This window comes from Aotus nancymaae, unplaced genomic scaffold (assembly GCF_030222135.1).
Source record: "Aotus nancymaae isolate 86718 unplaced genomic scaffold, 86718_ANA_hifiasm-v0.15.2.pri h1tg000009l, whole genome shotgun sequence".
NCBI classification, from domain to species: Eukaryota; Metazoa; Chordata; class Mammalia; order Primates; family Aotidae; genus Aotus; species Aotus nancymaae.
The window spans coordinates 9399737-9425034 of NW_026988420.1; positions in this window are offsets into that span (position 1 = coordinate 9399737).

Here is a 25298-nt window from a genome sequence, read left to right on the forward strand (position 1 = left end):
GTTAAGTTCTAAGGAACAAGTCATGATCTATGGCCAAGGTTTGAGATATTATGTGTCATGAAGCTGAGGGTGGGGCTGTCCACTTACTTAGACAAAATAGAAACTGTGCAAATAGACCCAGTTGACTGAGTTGAGTTGTGTGAAACGGAGAGATGCAAGGCGAAGAGGTTGCTGACTTAAACACGTTCACACACACCAGCCGTATTGCCTGGGGGAGATGCGCACCCACGGTACAGCTTTGGCTCTGGAAGCAGTTGACTGGTGGAGAGGTGGGGTAGAGGTTAGGCTGGTGCGGAGTGTTGCAGTCAGTTTTCTGTAGTCCAGAGAACTTAGATCTAACAAGACCTGCCATTTCTTAAGGGCTTTTTTTTTTAATGACTTCACCTTCATTATCTTGTTTGAGCTTCAGAACAACTTTGCAAGGTATAATTTTAAAATGAGGAAAATGAGGCTGAGGAGCCAAGGAACTGCCCTAATCTAGCTGAGTGACAGGGCAGAATTTGAAGCCACATTTGTGGAACCTCAAAGCCCTGATTCTTTCCTCCGTAACATTCTGCCTTGGGTCGGAGATGTCTGTCCTCAGGTAGCAGGTCCACCAGCTCTAGGGACAAAGTCAAGCCTGAGACAAACAAGACCCCAAGGCTCCTGAGCTCCCAGCCACCAGCCCAGGAGCAAGGAAGGGCTGGCGTTCTGAGGGAGATTGTGGCGTGAGGAAGGGGACTGGTCAGAACCAAGGAGCAAAGCCCAGCCTCCAGGACTTTGACAAATTGAGAGATGGTGAGGCAAGGGCAGCAGCTGTCCCAGAAACTTGGGGCTCCAGGTCTGACCAAGAGCAGTGACAGGTAGGGGAGTGAGTTGGGTGTGGCAATGAAAAGGTGGTGTGTTTTATTTACGGAATATAGGAATGAAGTGTATTAGTCTGTTCTGGTGCTATTAATAAAGGCATACCCCAAACTGGGTAATTTATAAAGGAAAGAGGCTTAATAGACTCACAGTTCCACCTGGCTAGGGAGACCTTACAATCATGGGGGAAGGCAAAGGAGGAGCAAAGTCACATCTTACATGGCAGCAGGCAAGACAGCATGTGTACAGAAACGCCTCTTTATAAAACCATCAGGTTTTGTGAGACTTAATCACTGTCACAAGAACAGCATGGGAAAGGCCTGCCCCCATGATTCAATTACCTCCCACCAGGTCCCTCCCATGACATGTGGGAACTATGTGAATTACAATTCAAGATGAGATTTGGGTGAGAACACAGTCAAATCATACCATTAAACATGTATATAAATCAGAGACAAGCCAGTGAGAAGAGAGAGGAAAGAGAAGAGTCATAAATTTAGGATCAAGACCCCAGGTAGGGGCATTAACTCTGGAAAGAATGAAGGGTGAAGCTTCCTCTGAGACAGAGAGGGGGTCCTGATGGGTAAAGAGAGCATTAATTTTGACAAACGTGGGGAAAGAAGTTGAAAAAGTTCAGACCAAAGAGCCTCCTTTTTTTTTTTTTTTTTTTAATGGAAGGAGGCTATATTATTTATGTAGGGTAGGTGGGGAGAAAATAATTAAAAATGCAAACCAGAGCATCAGGGAGTGAAAAAACAAATTGGGTGGCAAGAAAACACCACATCACAGCCGAGTGCAGTGGCTCACTCCAGTAATCCCAGAACTTTGGGAGGCCAAGGTGGGCAGATCACAAGGTCAGGAGTTCGAGACCAGCCTGGCCAACATGGTGAAACCCTATCTTTAATAAAAAAAATTACAAAAATTAGCCGGACATGGTGGTGCGCACCTGTAGTCCCAGCTACGCAGGAGGCTGAGGCACGAGAATTGCTTGAACCTAGAAGGTGGAGGTTGCAGTGAGCTGAGATCGTGCCACTGCACTCCAGCATGGGCGACAGAGTGAGACTCTGTCTTAAAAAAAAAGAAAACGACATTGAGTACCCAGCTAGGTAGGAACGCAGCCACTGGGTCAAAGGGGATCAGGTAGATTAATTCCAGTATCACAATGACTTAGGAGGAATGCAGGGAGGTAGGCCATGTATAAGAGAGATAACGTGTGGGGAAATATGTTGTAAATACTAAAGTGTTATGCAAATCAGTCGCATCAGAATTAGTCTTTCAATGTTAAGGATGATAAGACAGATTCAGAGCAGTTACGGGCATTTCTCAAGGTCACCGAGGCAGCATCTGGACTTGAACTCACATCCTCCAGCCCCAGCTCTGCTGCTCCTGCAGCACACCTCTATACAGTGCAGCGCAGCACTGAGTAAATGAGACTGGAAATGAAAGTGATAAGGTGAAAAACAAAAACCTTCTCCCTTTAAATTCTTGTTCTGAGTCACAGAAAAAAAAAAATCTTTTTTTTTTTTTTTTTGAGACGGAGTTTCGTTCCTGTTACCCAGGCTGGAGTGCAATGGCGCGATCTCAGCTCACCGCAACCTCCGCCTCCTGGGTTCAAGCAATTCTCCTGCCCCAGCCTCCCGAGTAGCTGGGACTACAGGCATGCACCACCATGCTCGGCTAATTTTTTATATGTTTAGTAGAGACGGGGTTTCACCATGTTGACCAGGATGGTCTGGATCTCTTGACCTCGTGATCCACCCGCCTCGGCCTCCCAAAGTGCTGGGATTATAGGCGTGAGCCACCGCGCATGGCAAAAAAAAAAAAAAAATCTTACCTATTTTCTTTTCTTTTCTTTTCTTTGAGACAGGGTCACAATCTGTCACCCAGGTTGAAGTGCAGCGGCATGATCTCGGCTCACTGAAACTTCTGTCTCCCGGGTTCAAATGATTCTCTGCCTCAGCCTACTGAGTAGCTGGGATTACAGGGGCCCGCCACCACACCCAGCTAATTTTTGTATTTTTAGTAGAGACGGGATTTCACCATGTTGGCCAGGCTGGTCTTGAACTCCTGTCCTCAAGTGATCTACCCGCCTTACCCTCCCAGAGTGCTGGGATTACAGGTGTGGGCCACCACATCCAGCCAAAATCTTACCTATTTTCTACCCTTATGTGGTAATACTTGAATTGTTCCCTTTCTGGTGTAGTGCCCAACAGTCTAGGGAACAAGTGTTCTTTTACAATTGGGTGAAATTAAAAGGATAAAAGAAGACAGTGAAAAAAGGGAGGAGGATTGGATTCAGAAGCAGTATCATCACAAGATCTTTAAATATTAGAAGTTAAAAATTTGAAGAGAGCACTAACTCAGAAATGCTCCATGGAAACTGGAAGGTTTTGCTTGCATAAGAGCCGGCTCCAGGAGGGCATCAGTGCTGTCCATAGATTTGAAAAAGGTCTAGGAAATAGGAAAACAATAGTAACTTGAGTTCAAGCTTGAGTTCAAATATTGAACTCAATAATTTCATATGAGTAAAATGATTCACAAATGAGATACCTTTTTGATTAGTGAGTTCCCTGTCACTGAAGGATTTCAAGTACAAGCTAGACAACAGCTTGGCAGGATCGTTGTAGCAGATCAAAAGGGTAATTTGTCTGGGGCAGGTTCTTCCAATTTGTGAATAAAAGATTAGATGCACGCAGTGGCTCACACCTGTCATCCCAGCATTTTGGAAGGCTGAGGTGGGTGGATCATGAGGTCAGAAGATTTAGACCATCCTGGCCAACATGGTGAAACCTCATCTCTGCTAAAAAATACAAAAAATTAGACAGGTGTGATGGTGCACAACTATAGTCCCAGCTACACAGGAGGCTGAGGCATGAGAATTGCTTGAACCCTGGAGGTGGGGGTTGCAGTGAGCTGAGATCACACCATTGCACTCCAGCCTGGGCAATAGAGCTGGACTCCGTATGAAAACAAACAAACAAACAAACAAAAAAAAAACCTCCAGGGATGGGGTGGTGAGCAGTAGAGGTATTAGAAGGGGTTTGTGAATTTGTGTGCACAAGCAGTGTTGCTTTAGAGAGAATGAAAAATATGCCTGGCAAGTGTATATACTGTTCCTTTTCAAATTATGTAAATGCTATTATGATTAATAAAGTACAAATTAATTATAGATATCACTGAATTTATAACAGTCTTTTTCCATTTTGCATTTTCTCAAAGCACAGATATTAAAAATGCAACTACTATCTTATGGAGGACTTGAAGCCTTTGTTCTTTTAAGGTTAAAACGGACCTTCATGATCAAAAAGGTTAGAAACCATCTCACTAGAGAACTTTTCAAGTCCTTTTCAGTGCAAAGACTGTGATTTCATGACTTCTAGGAGATTGGAGGGCCACAGTTGGTTTGGGGGAAAAAAATCCACCCAAGCCCCAGGAGTTGGTGTACATACAACTCTTGGCATGTTAGCAGAAGAGCACACATAAAAACACTGAAATGCCACAATCAGAACAGAGCCACCAGCTGTAGCTCATCAAAGGAGTATGTTTAGAGACCCATCATTTCCTGTTCCGTAGGCTGACACATCTTTGTTGCTCCAAACAGCAAGGGTATATTTTTGTCACTGTATGTATTTAGGTAGTTATCTAATTTTTGTCGTTTCCAAATATCATTTTGTTTGTTTTGTTTTATTTTTGAAACAGAGTCTCTCTCTGTCCAAATATCATTTTGTTTGTTTTGTTTTGTTTTCGAGATGGAGTCTCTCCCTGTCACCCAGGCTAGAGTGCAGTGGCGCGATCTAGGCTCACTACAACCTCTGCCTCCCTGATTCAAGTGATTCTCCTGCGTCAGCCTCCCAAGTAGGTGGGACTACAGGCGTGTGCCACCAAGCCCAGCTAATTTTTGTATTTTTAGTAGAGACTGGGGTTTTTGCCATATTGATCAGGCTGGTCTCAAACTCCTGGCCTCCAGTGATGCGCCCACCTCAACCTCCCAAAGTGCTGGGATTACAGGCGTGAGCCACCGTGCCCAGCTCCAAATGTCTTGATACTCCCCTTTCTAAGATTTTTCATCTTTAAATATGTGGGTCATATTCTTTGCAATTCATATTCTTTGCTAATGAATGCTTTTTGTTTAGAAAGAAGGACTTGGATTTTCACCATCATAAGCATGTATGAAATGGAAACATTTTGTTTTGTCAAAGTAAATCAGGAAAGTTGAGCCCCCTCCCCAAACTGCTCTTTTTTTCTTCACTGTATGAGACAGTTAAGATGAAACCTTTTTTTTTGAGGCAGGGTCTCACTCTGTCGCGTAGGCTGGGGTGTAGTGGTGCGATCACAGATCACTGCAACCTCCACCTCTTGGGCTTAGGTGAGCCTTCTGCTTCATCCATCCAAGTAGCTGAGACTATAGGCGTATGCATCATGCTTAGTGAATTTTTATATTTTTTGTAGAGATGGGGTCTCCCTATATTGCCCAGGCTGGTCTTGAACTCCTAGGCTCAAGTGATCCTCCCACCTCAGCCTCACAAACTGCTGGGATTATAGGTGTGAGTCATGATGCCTGGCTCTGAAATCCAATTTTTCATTCACAATTCCTTTCCACAAAAATTACAGTTCTCCATTCTCTAAGTCTTTAATAGAAGGATTCATGGGGGCTCCTCCAAGGAGAACTAAGGAGGAGATTCAGTTTCTCTTCAGAGCGTCTCCCTTCCTTCTTCCATGCTGTTTCCTTGCAATTCAACCACTGTCCCTACCCCAGACACTCACTGGACCTCAAGCCATTCTGGGGTAGCTTCCCCCAGGTTGACATCTTTTTGATCATACTGTGTGGATGGGCCCAATTCTTACAAAGATTGATAAAGTAGGCAGACTTGACCCTATCAACACAGCATGATTGCAAGGGCCCAGACAGGACTCCTTGCTTAAAAATATTTTTTTCATCCAGGTATCCCAAGATCTGAACTCTTTCCATTCAGAGTTATATCTCTAAACTCTTTTCCCATCTTCTTTAATATATACATACTTGTGGAAGAATAACTCATTAAAATAGGTCTCCAAAAGATGCTGTTATAGGTCATGTGCAGTGGTTCACGTCTGTTATCCCAGCAAGGTGGGAGGACCAGCTACGCACAGAAGTTCGAGACCAGCCTGGGCAATAGAGTGAGACCCCATCTCTACAAAAATATAAATTAAAAAAATTTAGCTAGGTATGGTGGCACACTCCTGCAGCCCCAGCTACTCAGGAGGCTGAGGTGGAAGGATCCCTTGAGTCCAGGTCAAGGCAGCAGTGAGCTGGAGTTGTGCCACTGCACTGCCACCAAGGTGACAGAGCAAGACCCTGTCTCAAAAAAAAAAAAAAAAAAGAGATGCTGTTATGTATTTAAATATGTATTAGAAGACTTTCTCCTATTGAAATTACAATTTTGTGTGATTATAGTCCAGTACTTCCTCTGTGAGGCAAGTCCTAGACACAGTGAAAAGAGGGCTTGACATACATTAAAATATTTTCTATCACGTTTGAGGCTGATATCTGGGAGTGGCAGGGGCAGGCATGAATTGTAACCTAGAACTCCAGCATCCCTTCAAGCTCTGCCTAAAGATCAAGTACACCAAGAAATATATTCATAGGTTAGCCTAACATCATAAAAGCAGACATCCCACTTCACAGTTCTGTAAGAAGATAAGAAATGCAGAACTCCTAGTAAATCTAGAAAACACAATACTCTTTTTTTTTTTTTCTTGAGATAGAGTCTTGCTCTTTCGCCCAGACTGGTGTGTAGTGTCACGATCTCAGCTTACTGCAACCTCTGCCTCCTGGGTTCAAGCGATTCTCCTGCTTCAGCCTCCCAAGAAGCTGGGACTACAGGCCCCCACCACCACATCTGGCTAATTTTTTTATTTTTAGTAGAAACGGGATTTCACCATGTTGGTCAGGCTGGTCTTGAACTGCTGACCTCATGATCCGCCACCTTGGCTTCCCAAAGTGCTGGGATTACAGGCGTGAGCCACCATACCCGGCCAAAAACAGAATATACTCTTCACACAGACAATTACGCAGGAGTCAAATGAATCTTTTTTTTTTTGAGATAGAGTCTTGCTCTGTCACCCAGGCTGGGATGTAGTGGCAATCTCAGCTCACTGCAACCTCCGCCTCCCGGGTTCAAGCGATACTCCTACCTCAGCCTCCTGAGTAACTGGGATTATAAGTGCATGCCACCACTCCCAGCTAATTTTTGTGTTTTTAGTAGAGATGGGGTTTCACCATGTTGGTCAGGCTGGTCTCAAACTGCTGACCTCATGATCCTACAGTGCTGGGATTACAGGCATGAGCCACCACACCTGGCCAAATGAATCCTTCTTTAGAAATAGTCACTAAGAATATTAATGTTTATTAAGAGAATTAAAATTAAGGCAATTAAAGCTGAGAATCCATGTCAAGTTCAAAATATATCAAATACATAAAGTTTAATGCTGAGGACTACTGTATAACATCAGAGCATCAAAATAAGGAGGAAGTCGAGAATCAAAGACTGAACAAGTGCTGGAATATTTGCAATATTCTCTCTGAGTTCCTTAATGAGACGGTCTTATCTGGTGCTTGCAGAAAGGTGAGGTCCCCACAGCATGTGAGCCCACTGGGAACAATGGCCTGCTGAGATCAGACCAGGGGAGGACCAGGAGAGGGAACTCTGTGGTATTGCATAACACTGTATTTTTGGAAGCTCTCCTTGTAAAAGCTCTGAATTGGCTCTGAATAAGAGAACGATAAGCTTCCCTGCTAAATTCTGGAGTCTCAGTGGAGGATTTAGGGAGATGAAACCATCAAGAATGCCTTGATGACCTTTGCTGATGATCATATGATCTTTTTACTTTAGGACAACTTCACATGTTCTTAGGAGACAGTTTTGGATAATATTTTTCACTTTCCTTAACCAGAAATTTCTAGACACCCCTGAGGTTCCTTTCAAGACTGTCATGTATCTCCCCTCCTTTTTTTTTTTTTTTTTAATTAATAGAGATGGGGTCTCACTATATCACCCAGGCTGGTCTCAAACTCCTGGGCTCAAGCAATCCTCCCACCTCAGCCTCCCAAATTGATGGGATTCCAGGCATGAGCCACTGCACCCAGTATCCCATACTTTTTAAAACTACCACAGTTTCTGTCAAGAAAAGGTAGTGTAAAAAAGAAATAAATGCCGGGTGCAGTGACTCACATCTGTAATCCCAGCATTTTGGGAGGCTGAGGTGGGCCGATCACCTGAGGTCAGGAGTTCAAGACCAGCCTAGCCAACATGGTGAAACTCCGTTTCTACTAAAAATACAAAAATTAGCAAGGCATGATAGCGGGCGCCTGTAATCCCAGCTACTTGAGAGGCTAAGGTACGAGAATCACTTGAACCTGGGAGGCAGAGTTTGCGGTGAGCCGAGATCGCACCACTGCGCTCCAGCTTGGGCATAGAGGGAGACTCAGTCTCAGAAAAAAAAAGGAAGAAAGAAAGGAATAAATAATATTCTGTTTTTCAGTTAAACAGAAGTCTGAGACATAAAAATAATTGGAGGGTTAATCCATTATCTATTTCTAAACTTCTCCCTTGCCTTCCTTAATGGAAGGTTGCAGGGTGGTCCTTTGATGGTTTTGGTCAGTGACATACCAGCGGGGATCTGCTGGGGACTTCTGGGAAATGTCAGGGTCTTCTGGTTAAATGGATAGATGAGGCTGATGCAGTCCTCAACCCCCTTCTTCCTGCTTTAAATGCAAACTTGACATCTAAAACAGAGGCAGCCATTGTGTGATGATGAGAAGAAAATCAGGAGAATTGCCAAGAGTGACCAGGACATCACCAAGCTGCTGGCTCTAGGTTGCCTATCTCCAGACATTTTGCTATATGAAGAAAATAGCCCACCATCTGCTAAAACCATGGTGACTTGGATTTCCATTTACAATGATACAAAATTTTCATAGATTTCACATGAGGAAATAGCTTTGTCATTAGTTTCTGCCAACAATATATAGCATTTAATTAAAAATCAAAATATTTCCTAGCCATTAATATCAGTATAGAAATAGGCTGATATAATGGCACCTTAAAGCTTTTGGCAGTCACTGAAATCCAGCCACAAAAGGAAAACAAAATCGTTTCATTTCATTAAATTGTTTGATTTATTGATTTTCTCCTAAGTATATTTATAATTAATTTAGGGTTTCAGAGTTTGATATATTGATTCTTTGGCTGTTACTCTTATTGTAACTTTATGCCAACTAGTGGTATGAAAAATTCCTGTGATATCTGGGTCTAGTGAAACTTTGCGTTCTCTCAGGTTGAAATAATCTTGTAATCTGTTTAATCTACTTAATAAATCCCTGCTCTATTTTATAGAAGCTAAAATGCCTTAGTCCCAAGTAAAACACAACATTAAGGCAATTTTCTAATAACCTGGGGCAAAAGATGGAAAATTGGCCTCTAAGGCTATTTCTAGAAGGAAACCCAGCAGGCCTTAGATTCTTGGTTCTTGAAATGTGAGCGCTGAGTCAGTGGCATTGGATAGATCACCTGGGAGCTTGTTAAAAAGAAAACAGAATCTTGGGCCCTATGTCAGAATGTGCATTTGAGCACCAGCTGCAGGGAATTGTGTGCAAAGGAAAGTGAGAGACACAATGCTCAGAGTTCCTTAGCCTTGTCTTCATCACCACCATCTGGTAAAGGTGAACGATGACCCCTTTGCAGCCAGGCAGGAGCTTTTTGGCAATGGCTTGGTCCATCCACTGATGAGGACGTGTGGTGACAAGTGGTGAGGAAAAAAAGAATGGAAAGAAGCCTGTACTTGGGACTTGGAGATGGCCTCTCTTTCCCAACCAAGTCCCTCCAGCAAACCTTGAGAGGTGGCCTGATAGAGCAGCATTCTATAAGGTGGTATTTCTCAAGCTGTATGCTGCATGTTTTCTTAGTGGCTTGGAGTCTTCTTTTTTTTTTGCAAGGGGTAGGTAATATTACATTTTAATTCCAGTGATATCTTAAAAAAGAATTAATATTATTAGAATCACATGGAACTCTGAGTAAATTCACACAACACTTGTATTTCCAAAGAGAATGCTATACAGGCAAACATTTTGCAGGAGTTTGAAAAGAGGAAAGTGCTGAGAGAGTTCATTCACTAATCCCATGGTCAAAGTTTTACATTCAAAAGAATCTGCTCCACTGCAGTCGGTGCATGTTCCTCCTGTAAGCAGAGCCCGACGTTATCTGTACCGACTTGCAAAAATTCATTAGCAGCAAGCACAGCGGTAAATCTACAGTGAAGCATTTTTCTGTGTCTTATTGAAGCAGTGATTAGGTTTTCTATTCACATAATGCATATTTCAATTTCATCATGATGTTAACTTTATCTTCAAGAATACGAGACTGTTTTACTAAACTACTTCTAAAATTTGACATTCATGGATTTCTTACTGTTTTGCTTATATATGAAGTGAAATTTTATTGAACTAGAAAACAAGTCTTCAAAATGTTAATATCGTCTTGAAAAAATATTCTTAGGTGAATGGGTATTAGTATTATTGAAGTCACATTAGTACTACTGAAGTTACAAAAAGGAAAACAAAAAATATATAACCCTGTCTCGAAAAAACTGAATTGCTTTGGCATATTTTGTTCCCAATCTAAAGTTATGCTGTTCTGACTCACCTTTTCCAAGAGTTTACATGGAGCATTTGGATTGTGTATTCTGTGTAGAGGATTCAGCAGGAACATGGTTTTTGTGCTGTATGTTTCTTCAAAACAGAAAATGGCCACACAGTTTCAAATCATTACAGCCAGTGTTATAGAAAGACAATTACCACTTCATTAATTTATACCCATCTATCCTTATCCACCTTGACCTTCCTGGTCAATCAGTTTGCCCATTAGTTTTTTCTTTGTGTAGAAGTCTCTTTTAGTTAGAACATGAATAGTTTGTGAGAATAATGTCTACATAGTAGTTTGATGTCCTCATTATCCTAGATGGGGTTCTCTTCACACTAAGGATTAAAAAGACGTCACACTCAAGCAATATCCCTGGTAGCAGTTTCTTCCCTTCATTGCAGGGTAATGTGGTTCGGCTCTGTGTCCCCACCCAAATCTCATCTTGTAGCTCCCATAATTCCCACGTGTTGTGGGAGAGACCCTGTGGGAGATGATTGAATCATGGGAGTGGGTCTTCCCCATGCTGTTCTCATGATAGTGAATGGGTCTCATGAGAGCTGATGGTTTCAAAAATGGGAGTTTCTCTGCACAAGCTCACTCTTTGCCTGCTGTCATCCATGTAAGATGTGACTTGCTCCTCCTTGCCTTTAGTCATGACTGTGAGGCCTCCCCAGCCATCTTCCTTTTATAAATTGCCCAGTCTCAGGTATGTCTTTTATTTTTATTTTTTAAACTTTAGGTTCTGGGGTACATGTGAAGGTCATGCAGGGTTGTTGCATAGGTGCATACTATATCTGGCATTTCTCCCCATGTTATCCCTCCCCACCCTTCCCACACTCCACTGTCAGGTATGTCTTTATCAGCAGCATGAAAACAGACTAATACATAGGGCGACTGGTATCTTGACTTTTCACAGATTTTACTACCATGCCTGAGATGTCAGGCCACACATATTGTCATGAGCATTTTGGTCCTAACCCAAAGTCTAAAAACAATTCTATATTAAGAGTGAGGATTGTGGCACTATTTGATATATGGAAGAACTGAAACTTGACCAGGAATTTAGTCAATATTCTTCTATATAGAAGAGATATTTTGCAGACAGGCCACAAAAGAATAAATAACATAACACACAATTTACTAACACTACTGAGAATATTGGTGAAAATGAAGAGTCAATGGGAGTCACATATAAGAATTCTGTCAACTCAGCAGTGGGACTTTCCCAGACTATCCTGTGTACCCAGATGACTGCTCCTTCTGCTTCCCTGGAATGCCCCACAGAGCAGGGAGGAGATATGCAAATGTAAAGTTTAATTAAAAATAGCTCCTCAAAGGTAGATCAACCCTGTTGTTTAATTAAATTGCAGACATTTCGGAAAACTCAATACTTAAGGGCTCTATCTTATTTCTCAGGCACGCTTTGTCTGATTTTGGACTCTTCCCAACGAAGTCCAAAGCCAGCCAGATAGTGGATGTCTTTTTTCTCCCCAAGGAGACTACTCAGTGTTCTACAATTCCATTTACTACGCCTTTTACAGGCCTTGAGAAATGAGGATTGGGTAGTATTTTCCTGCCCTTTCTCTCTTACGTGGCTTCTTCTAGATCTTGGCACATTTGGGAATGAAACTAAACTCTAGCCTTAAAAAGGTCAATCCTGGCTGGGTGTGGTGGCTCACGCCTGTAATCCCAGTACCTTGGGAGGCCAAGGAGGGAGGATCAGGAGGTCAGGAGATCGAAATTATCCTGGCCAACATGGTGAACACCTGTCTCTATTTAAAATACAAAAATTAGCTGGACATGGAGGCATGTGCCTGCAATCCCAGCTACTTGGGAGGCTGAGGCAGGGAGTTGAACCAGGGAGTTGGAGGTTGCAGTGAGCCAAGATTGCGCCACTGCACTCCAGTCTGGTGACAGAGCGAGACTCCTTCTCAAAAAAAAAAGTCAATCTGTGTCCCCTGGTGGAACTAGGATCATTTTGCAGATGCAGAAAGAAAGATAACGGTGGCATTTGCAAGTCCTTGCTTTTAATGTTTCCACCCTTTACCATCACAACACTGAGGCAGGCTGAATCTGAAAAGCTAGTCTGTCCCTCTGAATTTAGCAGCACGCTGAGAATTCTTCCTGCCCTCCAGGAAGGCTGTTTTGCTATCTGGCGATGACTTTCATATTATTTTAGTCCCTTATGTAAGATTGTGGTGGCTGGGTGCGGTGGCTCATGCCTGTAATCCCAGCACTTTGGGAGGCCAAGGTGGGTGGGTCAGTTAAGGTCAAGCATTTGAAACTAGCCTGGCCAACATGGTGAAACCCTGTCTCTACTAAAAATACAAAAATTAGCTGGGCGTGGTGACAGGTCCCTGTAATCCCAGCTACTCAGGAGGGTGAGGCAGGAGAATTGCTTGAACCCGGGAGGCAGAGGTTGGAGTGAATTGAGATGACTCCATTGCACTCCAGCCTGGGTGACAGAGCGAGACTCCATCTCAGAAAAAAAAAGATTGTGGCATTGTTAGTCAAAATATGGATTCAACCTAAATGTCTATCAGTGGATGAATGGTTAAAGAAATTGTGGTATATAAACACAATGGAATATTATTCAGCCCCTCAAGTGGGGGAAATCCTGTCATTTAGAACAACATGGAGGAATCTGGAGGACATTATGCTAAGTGAAATAAGGCAAATGCAGAAAGATAAATGCCACATAATCTCACTTGTACGCAGAATCTAACAAGGTTGAACTCATAGAAAGGGAGAGTAGAAAGGTGGTTACCAGAGGCTGGGGATGGTGTATGGGGAGGGAGTGTATGAAGAGTTATTAAGAATACAGAGTTTCTTTGTAGACAGGATAAATAGATTTTGAGATCAATTGCCTAGCAAGGTGACGACAGTCAATAATAATATATGTATCTTTCAAAATAACTAAGAGTAAATTTCAAACGTCTGGCCATAAAAATTGATGGGCAAATTTTTTTTAAGTAATAGGCAAGTGAGATGATGGATATGTTAATTATCTTGATTTAATCATTCCATATTGTATACATATATCAAAACATCATATTATACCCCATAAATATACAATTATGATTTTTCAACTGAAAATAGTACTACTAATAAAAAACAGTGTGAAATTATTGAGTGTAAAGGACTTAGAACTTATCCAGACCATGTGCTTTTCAAAAGTGGAAAATGAGACTCTCTGCTTTGAAGTGCCTGCCCGAGTTTGCCGTGGCATGGAATCAGAGTCCAGGTCCTTTACTCCTCTTCCAAAGTGCTTCCATCTCATGACTTGAAAAAGTTGAGAGAGATCCAAGATGGCTGATCACTAGCAGCTCAGGCTTGTAGTTCCCAGTGAAAGCGCAGAGAACGAGAGGACGCCACACTTTCAGACGAATATTTGTTGCTCACGGACCAGGAGATTCCCAGCAGAGGAGCCCCACGTGTCGCCAGGGCGACTCTTGTGGCTGGCACGGCGGTTTTGCTGGAGCTTTAGCGCGCCAGTTTTTGGTGCAGAGTCCGGAGATTCCCGGGCAGAAAAGCACCATCAATCTTAACACCGCTATTCTGGCCGGCGCAGTGGACTGCTCAGATTTCGGAGCTGGGAATCAACAAGTTGGACGTCTGCTCAGAGACCTAGTTGGAAAGTCGGTAATTACAAAGACAACAGACGGATAAATATATAATGAAGGGAAGAAATCAGCGTAAAAAGCCAGAGAATGCCTCTCCCTCTACAGGGGATTGCAATTCCTCATCAGTAATGGAACAAGGCTTAATAGATTACGAGTGTGTTCCAATAACAGAAGCAGGTTTCAAAATGTGGGTGATAAGAAACTTCTGTGAATTAAAAGAACTTGTTCTAACCCAATGCAAAGAAACTAAGAACCTTGAAAAAAGGTTTGACGAAATGTTAACGAGAATGGACAATTTAGAGAGGAATATAAGTGAATTGATGGAGCTGAAAAACACAACATGAGAACTTCGCGAAGCATGCACCAGTTTAAACAGTCGAATTGATCAAGCAGAAGAAAGGATATCAGAAGTCGAGAACCAGCTCAGTGAAATGAAACAAGAAGACAAGATTGGAGAAAAAAGGATGAAAAGGAATGAGCAAAGTCTCCAGGAAATGGGACTATGTGAAAAGACCTAATTTACGTTTGATAGGTGTACCTGAATGTGATGAAGAGAATGAATCCAAGTTGGAAAATACTCTTCAGGATATCATTCAGGAAAACTTTCCCAACCTGGCAAGGCAGGGTAATATTCAACTCCAGGTAATACAGAGAACACCACAAAGATATTCTTCAAGAAGACCAACCCCAGGCACATAATTGCCAGATTTATTAGGGTTGAAATGAAGGAGAAAATACTAAGGGCAGCCAGAGAGAAAGGTCAGGTTACCCATAAAGGGAAACCTATCAGACTTACAGCAGATCTCTCAGCAGAAACTCTACAAGCCAGAAAAGAGTGGGGACCAATATTTAACATCCTTAAAGAAAAGAACTTTCAACCCAGAATTTCCTATCCAGCCAAACTAAGCTTTATAATCAAAGGAAAAATTAAATCCTTTGCGAACAAACAAGTACTTAGAGAGTTCACCACCACCAGGCCTGCTTTACAAGAGCTTCTGAAAGAAGCACTATACATATAAAGGAACGACCAATATCAGCCTTTCCAAAAATATATCAAAAAGAAAAGAACATTAACACAACGAAAAATTTACACTAACTAATGGGCAAAACAGCCAGCTAGCATCAAATGCCAGTATTAAAGTTATATATATTCTAATCAGATAAAAAGCCAAAATCCATTGGTATGCTGCATCCAGACCCATCTCACATGCAATGATACACAAAGACTCAAAACAAAGAGAAGGAGGAAGATTTATCAACCAATCAGAGAGTAAAAATAAACAAATAAATAAAAAGCGAGAGATGCAATTCTCGCCTCTGATAAAGTAGACTTTAAAGCAACAAAGAGCAAAAGAGGCAAAGAAGGACATTACATAATGGCAAAAGGAACAATGTAACAAGAAGAGCTAATGATTCTATAGATCAACCAGACAGAAAATTAACAAGAACATCCAGGACTTGAACTCAGACCTGAAACAAGTAAACTTAATAAACATTTATAGAACTCTCCACTTCAAATACATAAAACATACATTACCACCTCACACCTATTCCATAAGTGACTACATAATTGGAAGTAAATCACTCCTCAGTAATCGCATAGCATTTCATAGGTTTAAATGAAATATTGGTTGGCTGCTCGTATGTTATTTTCTTCCCTTATTCCTTCCTGTTTACATCAAGTATAATTATTGGTATAAAAGAGGTTTTCAATACCCATTACTAAAATGCATTCTAGCCTGGGCAAGAAAGCAGTACTCCCATTCTCTCTCTCTCTTTCTCTTCCTTTTTCCTCCTCTTCTTTATTCTTTTTCTTTCTTTCTTTCTTTAAGGAAAAAATAAATAAATAAATAAAAATTAAAAAAAAAAAAAAAGAATCCACCCCTTATCCTAAACAAATGGCTGTAACCTAACTCACCAAACTTCCATCAATACATCTTGCTGGGTCTAACTAGTTTCAAAAAAAAAAAAAAAAAAAAAAAAGTTTAGTGCCACTGAAGAGACTGTGTTCTGGTGTTAACCATACAACAGGAAAAGAGCAGGCACGGGAGGGAGACGCTGAGTTTGCAGACAATGGGAAGAATGGGAAACAAATTTAGATCCCCACTTTCACCTACCGATGACCTTGTTCCCACACCTCCAGCAGGCTCTGCGTCTAGTGCTGAGGAAGGTAGGGAAGGGAGTCAGCAGCATGCATCCCTAAGGTGCAGCCCCAAGGGAGTGGGAGATGGAAGCCATGCTGCATGCTGAGACCTGGGAAAGATTGTCAGCATGGAAGACCCCTGAAGAAGCCGGACTCAGGAGCTCCATTTGAGGCCTGACAAAGTAAGGCTAGAAGTGCCTGAATAAGACATGGAGCAGCCAATGACTAACCTTCCTCCCACATGTTGGTCTAGTACAGGCCCTATTAGAGTCATATAATGGAGACTCAGACTGGTGATCTCAGGGTCCAAATAAGAGCCATGCTAGATACAGAATTCTCCTGGATGTTTAACTCCTTGATACTGTAACACAAATTGTGATCCATCTTCTCTTGTGGATATGTGAAATTGTTCACTATCTTCCTACAAAATAGGTTAGCTGTATAGATCTTAATTTATAGACAGAAAAAAAAGGGAAAAAAAGATCAAAGTGGCAAAACAACTTGCCCACGAGCAGAAAATGCTTAAAGGCCCATCATGGTCCAGGAGTCACAAACAGCAAGTCCTTCCGTCCGGGATCCTGTCTGTGACTCAGCCATGGTTTCCAGTGGGATCAAAAGTTGTTACATACTCTGTTCCACTGTTATTTTTTGTGCTACAAAATTTGGTTTTTAAAGTATTTTGTAGCATCTGAGCTAAGGCACGTCTTATAATTCAAATTATTTCCTTCTTTCTTTAACCCATTTCCCATTTGCCCTGAGAATACTATCCTGGCAGCAAGCTACACTTTGTTTTTCTAAAGGGAAATGGGTTAAAAGTCCATCCTCTATTCCTGTCTCACTGGCTGCCGCTTTCAGTCAGCTTTGCCAACTCCTCCTTCTCTTCCAAGCCTCTAAGTGTTGGCCATTCAGAGCACTAGCTGTATTCTCTCCCTAGGTGACCTCATCCTGTCTCATGACTTTATAAATTCTCTTGGTCCGTTAGGTGTTGTTAGGAAGGAATACCTAAGGCTGGGCAATTTGTATATAAAAAAAGGTTCATTTGGCCCCTGATTCTGGTGGTTGGAGAGTTCAAGAATTGGCATCTGCATCTGGTGAGAATCTCAGGCTTTGTCTACTCATGGAGGAAAGTGAAGGGGAGCTGGTGTGTGCAGCGATCACTTGGCGAGAGAGGAGGAAAAAGAGGAGGGTGGTGCTAGGCTCTTTTTAACAACTCCTGTGGGAACTAACAGAGTGAAAAGTCACTCACCTCTGGGAGAGGGTATTAATCTATTCATGAGGGATCTGCCCCCACAAGTCAAACACCTCTCAGTAGACCCCACCTCCAGCCTTGGTGATCAAATTACAACATGAGGTTCAGAGTGGACAAGCATCCAAACCATAGCTATGGCCACTGTATATCCAGGGTCCCCAAATTTAGCTCTCCAGTCCTTGTTTCCTTTCCAAACTCCAGACTTACACCCAACTGTCTACTCAGGAGCTCCATGTGCATGGCCCATAGGCACTTCAAAGTCAACATGTTCAAAAAAAAACTCTTGGTTCCATAGCTGCTTCATTCCCCACTCCCAAACCTCCTCCCCAACCTTCTCCCTCTTGATAAGTGGCACCACTACTCACCCACTTGCTACAAACCTAAAAGTCTTGCCTGAGTGTTCTTTCTCCTCACACACCCACATTCAGTCTGTCATGAAATTCTGTCAGTTCTACCTTCAAAATACATTCATAATCGTGACCTCTTTCACCGCCTCCACCTCTACCACCCTAGCCCAAGTTTCTGTCATCTTCCAGCTGGGCTGACCTTTTTATGGTCTCCAGGATAGCACTCATGACTTTAGCAATCATTCCCCCATACCGTAGCCAGAGTGGCCAAATACTTGGATCATGTTACTTTCCTACTCAGAAGGCTTTAATAACTTCCCATGGCCCTCAGCATAAAACCTCAACTCTCTATTATGGAGTCTCCAGCCCTAGCGATCCCCCTTTCCCCTAGCCTGTAGCTCACTTCCCTCCAGGCACACTTGCCTTCTTGCTTTTCTCTCCTCTGGGGGTTCTTAGCCTCTTCTGTGCCATGAACCCCTTCGGCAGTCTGGTAAAGCCTACAGATCTCCTCTCAGAAAGTTTTTTATTTTTTATTTTATTATTTTTTGAGCCAGATTCTCACTCTGGAGTCACCCAAGCTGGAGTGCAGGACATGATCTTGGCTCACTGCAACCTCTGCCTCCTAAGTTCAAGCCATTCTCCTGCCTCAGCCTCCCAGCACAGTCAGGCACCACCACACCCGGCTCATTTTTGCATTTTTAGCAGAAAAGGGGTTTTGCCATGTTGGCCAGTCTGATCTCAAACTCCTGACCTCAAGAGATCCACCTACCTCGGCCAAAGTGCTGGGATTACAAGCGTGAGCCACCATGCCCAGGTCCCTCTCAGAAGGTGTGTTTATTTGTTTGTTTTTTGAGATGGAATCTCCCTCTGTTGCCCATGTTGGGCATCTTGGCTCACTACAGCCTCTGCCTCCTGGGCTCAAGGGATTCTCCTGCCTTAGCCTCCTGAGTAGCTGGATTCCAGGTGCGCACCATCACACCCAGCTAATTTTTGTCTTTTTAGTAGAGCTGAGGTTTCACCATGTTGGCCAGGTTGGTCTCGAACTCCTGGCCCAAGTGATCCATTCGCCTTGGCCTCTCAAAGTTCTGGGATTACAGACGTAAGCCACTACACCTGCCATCAGAAGGTTTTTTAAATGCATAAAATAAAATAAAATAAAATACATAAGATGACAAAGGATCTAGTTACAATGAAATATGGTTGCCAGAATATTAAAAACGCATTTGTGTTACAGTAATTAATGTGCTTCTTTTCTTTTTTTTTTTTTTTTTGAGACGGAGTTTTGCTCTTGTTGCCCACACTGGAGTGCAATGGCTCCATCTCAGCTCACTGCAACCTCCACCTCCCGGGTTCAAGGGATTCTCCTGCCTCAGCCTCCCGAGTAGCCAGGTTTACAGGCATGCACCACCACGCCCGGCTAATTTTGTATTTTTAGTAGCAATGGGGTTTCTCCATGTTGGTCAGGCTGGTTTTGAACTCCTGACCTCAGGTGATCCACCTGTCTCAGCCCCCCAAAGTGCCGGGATTACAGGCATGAGCCACCACGCCCGGCCATGGAATGTGCTGCTTTATTTATTTATTTTTTTATTAATTTTTTTTATTATTATTTTTAAGACAGGGTTTCACCATGTTGGTCAGGCTGGTCTTGAACTTCCGACCTCAGGTGATCCACCTGCCTTGACCTCCAAAGTGCTTCGATTACAGGCATGAGCCACCACGCCCGGCCGGAATGTGCTTCTTAATCAACGTGTGAAACAATAGGATCTAGCAGCAGCTCTAATAACTATCATAATTTGGAAGTTGTGGTAAGCATGAAAGGTAACTTCCAGATACCTGCAACAACTGTAATGTGATAGGAGAGTATCCGTGATTTTTATTGGTGTCAGAGTCACAGATGCTGCTAATATTATGGCAGTATGTTTGCCTGCAGTAATTTACTGAAGGAAAAGCTAAACTTCAGTTAGAAGTTAGTGAGAATAGAGAGGTAATTTTCTGCCTCCTTCAAGTTTGGGGATCCCCTGATTCTATCTGTGGACACCAAGTTAAGAACCTCTGCTTAACACACCAAGCTCATTTTCACCTCTGGACCTTTATACTTGCTATTCCCTCACTTGGAATGCTCTTCCTCTAGATCTCTGCGTAGCTCACTCTTATCTTGCTCAAGCTTCTGTCCAAAGGGTGCCTTTCCTCGCCACTTGGCCAAAGCAGCACCCCCATTCACCTGTCATGCTTCTTCCCTTCATCTACTTCCTCTCCCCACCTTACTTACCACTCTTTCAAGTCATGCTGTTCATGTGTTTTGTGTTTGTTTCCTTGTTTACTGGATTCCTGAAGGTGAACTGCACTGTCCGCCTTGTCTCTACGGTCCCTCAGCATCTAGAACTCTGCCTCGTACAAGAAAGCACTTAGCAAATATTTGGTGGGATGGCTGTAAAAGGATGACATGATTTAGACTTTTAGATACTTGCAAGTACCTCTCCTGGGAAAACATATTTTGTTTCAAATTTCAGTCAAAAAAGGCATGTTTTCACAGGTTTTTAAAAGTTTTCAAAATGAAGATTTGTAATGGAAAAGGTTCCATATTTTATAGTCTTATAGCTATGGGTCATGAACCAGCTTGGGCATGCCCCTCCCCCACCAGATGACCGAATGTGAGAGTCCCAGAAGGCTGGTGAACCTTTATCACAGTGAGCAATGGCTTGTTTTGACTACCTCACATAAAAATGTAACAGATTACTTCTAAAAATAGCGATTTTCTTTTAAACTTGTTCTTTCCATTTTGAATATGGCCAATCCTGGAAAGGGATTTATTGGATTCACATTATACTTCTCTCAAAAGCAAATAATGTTAGAGAGCAAACACAGTGGTTTATCACACGATATGAGGCAAACTAATCCCTTATTGTAAGATATAATTTAATATTGGACACTTTGTGTTTGAGGCACTGGGGGACTTCCTAGTGATAGCTTGTTTGTCATTAAAAATGTGGGTCTGGGGCCGGGCGTGGTGGCTCACGCCTGTAATCCAAGCACTTTGGAGGCCAAGGCGGGCAGATCACCTGAGGTCGGGAGTTCAAGACCAGCCTGACCAACATGGTGAAGCCCCATCTTTATTTTATTTTTTTTAAATATTAAAAAAAAAAATGTGGGTCTGGGCCAGGTGCGGTGGCTCACATCTGTAATCCCAACACTTTGGGAGGCCAAGGCAGGCAGATCATGAGGTCAGGAGTTCGAGACCATCGTGGCCAACATGGTGAAACTTCATCTCTACTAACAATACAAAAAAATTAGTCAGGCGTGGTGGCACACACCTGTAATCCTAGCTACTCAGGAAGCTGAGGCAGGAGAATCCGAGAAGCGGAGGTTGCAGTGAACTGAGATCGTACCACAGCGCTCTAGCCTGGGCGACAGAGCGAGACGCCAACTCAGAAAAAAAAAAAAGTGGAAACTCAGCAAAGTAGATACAGCTTCAGAGACAAATGTGTGTCGTTGTTGCACCCGTGATACTGGAGCAATGGTGGTAGGTAGGAGTTCTCAGGTAGGACGTGGAATCAGAGATGGAGCCAAAGTCATCTCCTAAAGAGCCCACAGAAGAGGAAAAAAACCAAGACGGAAAACTTGGAATCAGAAGTACCAAGTCATTCAAGTATCTACTTATCCAGCATAAGTTGACTTAGTAGTTTTCTAAGGTATGTAATTCCTGACTAGCTCCTGAAGATAAGAAAAAAGTAAGATAGAAAGGTAATACATGTACCATGAACTTTAAAAGAGAGCGAGAGAATTAGCTAGAACATAAAACTAACAAACAACATCTGAAAAAATGCTAATCATGTCTCATTCGCAAATTATCTTACAAAAGCAAACACCTAAATGGAAGAGTTGGCAAAATGTAGAGCTTGGTAAAGAAAGCCAGAGAAGAAATACTAGGGCAAACCTCAAGTGAATACAGGAATAACTCTGAGAGCTAAAAAGGAAAGCTTTTTTTTTAAAAAAAAAAAAAACGTATTAAATGTCAACCGGTAAATGTGTCCCTGCTGTACCAAGAAATGTTGGTGTTCCCAGGGCATCTGTGTTAAGTAACTGAAACAAAATGTTTTTTATTCAAACAACTGCATTTTGAACAGAAGACTGAAAACAAAGCAAAGCAAAAATAATGTAATCCTGAAACAAACTGACATACATATTCTATGAATGTGCAGTAGCAAAATACAGAAGGGGGATAATCATTTAATTGCATTTATGCAAGTACTTTGATTCTTCATTGTTGGCAAATAAATTGATAAGATTTCTAAATGGCAGAGAGTACAGATCTAGGGAGCATAATGCTTGTTCCTGATCAAAATGAACTGATTGGAAAAATTTTCAAACATTTCCAAGCAAAACACTTTCATTTAATTCTGTTGAATCTGATGAAGTATGATTGACAGCGGACCAAGAGCCCCAGCAACTGTGCTCCCCCTCCCCTGATCAAGGCACCACCTTCCCCCATACTTATCTAGGTGGTCCCTGAGGAACCTCCAAGGAAACCCAGGAGTCTGTGCAGCACATTTGAAAACCACTCAATCAGCCAGGCGCAGGGGCTTATGCTGGTAATCCCAGCACTTTGGGAGGCTGAGGTGGGCAGATCACTAGGTCAGGAGTTCGAGACCAGCCTGGCCAGCATAGTGAAACCCCGTCTCTACTAAAAATACAAAAATAAGCTGCACATGGTGGCAGGCATCTGTAGTCCCAGCTACTTGGGAGGCTGAGGCAGGAGAATCACTGGAACCCGGGAGGTGGAGGTTGCAATGAGCCGAGATGACGCCACTGCACTCCAGCCTGGACAACAGAGCAACATTCCGTCTCAAAAAGAAAAGAAAAGAAAGGAACCACTCAATCAAAGAATGAAGACACAGTGAGTGTAATACACAAGCACAATAATTCATGTCCAACATTTTCTTAGTTACTTGATTCAACTTACATGTATCCACTTACTAAGTGGAAGTGTTTTAAGCACCAGAAGGAAGTCAGCTTGGGACCCTGATTCTAGTGTCAGTATCTCAGCTGCAGCTCTCATCTATGCACACGTTCATTCTTAGCTCGATCTGAGCAATAGCAATGGTTGTAGCCACCTCAGCACACTGGCAGGGAGCAGCGGGGGGCGAGAAAGAGATTCGTTGGACATTTCCTACTCATTTTCCAGAGAAGACGGGTGGGGAGTCAAGGAGGCAGTCAAACCCGGCCAATTGAGTGGTTTTCAAACGTGCTGCACAGACCCCTGGGTTTCATTGGAAGTTCCAGGAGGTCAATGAAGCTTAAATTTTAGAATCCTTCCCACGACCTCAGCTAATGAGTATCACCAATCCAAAAAGCAATGAAGATTAGTTACTGTGCAAACACACTTGAATGCCCTGGAATCTTATGATTTATATATGAAAGAAATTTGATAGAGGTTCTGTCTATCCTGAAATTTGTGTGATATGACCAATAACATGTTGTGAAGCCAAGAAAACTTTTCTAATTACCAATAATAATAAAAGACAATTTCCCATCAACCATGCTAGAAGGAAGACTGAATTATTTATGATGGCTATAGATGTTGATAGTACAAATCATGGCAATATAAATAAGTGTGCAGCCTCTAAAAATATAATGAAAAAGGCATTTAGAAAGATGTGCCTGGCAGTTTAGCAATAAAAATTATGATAATATTTTTCTAGGTTTTGTAGTATTTCTGTTATTGATCAGGTTTAAAAAAATTTTAATTTGTTGTGATTTCTCATTCTAAAGAAATCACTTTTGTACTTGACTTTGTATTAGGCATTCTGTATTCTTTTTTTTCTTCTTCTTCATGTATTCTTTTTTGTTTAAGATGGTGCCAAAAGTCTGGCACAGTGGCTCACGCCTATAATCCCAGCACTTTGGGAGGCCAAGGAGAGCAAATCACTTGAGGTCAGGAGTTAGAGACCCCCTGGCCAATGTGGTGAAACCCCATCTCTACTAAAAATACAAAAGTTAGCTGAGTGTGGTGACACACACCTGCAGCCCCAGCTACTCAGGAGGCTGAGGCAGGAGATTCGCTCAAACCCAGGAGGTGGAGGTTGCAGTGAGCCAAGATCATGCCACTGTGGTCCAGCCCGGGTGATAGAGAGAGACTGTTAATTTCAAATAAAATAAAGTAAAATAAATAAACAAATAAGATGGTGCCAAAAATTATACAAGCCTCAGGCCTTGCAAAGCCTGGATCTGCACCTGTCTACTTCACAGTGGGCAGGCGACAATTGATTCTTAGCCACTGTCCTACTCTGCTAGTGTTTGCAGTAGTTGAATGTACAGAACTGATGGGGATGGAATGGGGGCTTCTGTAGATGAAAAAATTGAGAGACAGAAAGTTAGTCTTATTTTAGACCACATTCATAACAAACGTCAAATCATACCCCCTCCCCTCAAGCCAACTAAATCCTTCAATATCCAATTATCACTATGGACATAGAAGAAGGAAATGTTGAGCATAAAGGGACCCCCACCTTGCATTCAAGCTGGGATTTCACTCTGGGCATAAATCATAAACTGCTGGGGTTGGCCTATGAGACATTATTTGCATGAAGAACAGTGAAGCCTTCTGGGAAAGAACTCACCCTAATGGAAGCAGGAGCCTCACATGAACAGCTTGCCCCATCATAAGCTCTTTTGAGTCTTTCAAAGAGAAAGTCAGAGCTTGGAAAATGCAGCTCACTTTAGGGTTTATACACTGTAAAGTATAAACAAGGAGGGAGGTGGAGAGAGGGTAACTTTAGTATCCTGAGGGCCCTACTACTTTCCACTGCTGTGGTAGAAGACAGCAGCACCAGCAGGTATCTGGTGGAAGAAAGAGGCCTGGTGAGCACAGTGTTGATCATTGATGATCAGTGGAATGGTAAGTGCCTGGCAGGAGTTAATTTGTCCATGAGTATACAGACACTTGTAGAAATAACATGGGAAGACACGTCGCAGAGGACTTGAAGAGGTCCTGGCTGAGCTGGTGTGGGCACGTGCTAGTGAAATTTGGTTATTACTCTGGTAATGGCAGGGCCAGGAGTTGGGATGCTCAGGGATGACATAATCAAAGGGACCTGGGTGTTATCTGCTACAAACTTGTTATATGACTTTACACCTCTGCTTTCCTCGTGGAGAAATTTGGTGCAGGTGTCAGACAAATGATCTCTAAGATGTCTACTAGCAGATTCAAATTAATGTTCTTTTTATTTTATCAGAGATTATATACAAATGGTTTCAGTCATGCCAACAGCTAGGCTCCTGCAGGCCTATGGAAAGTGACTTTTAGAATTATGCATCCATTAATTTCTAGATGAACAAAGTGAATCCCAGAGCAAACAAGCGATTTCTCAGGTGCTGCCTTTCTCAGAAGCACAATGTAACCAGAATCTGAGGCCAATG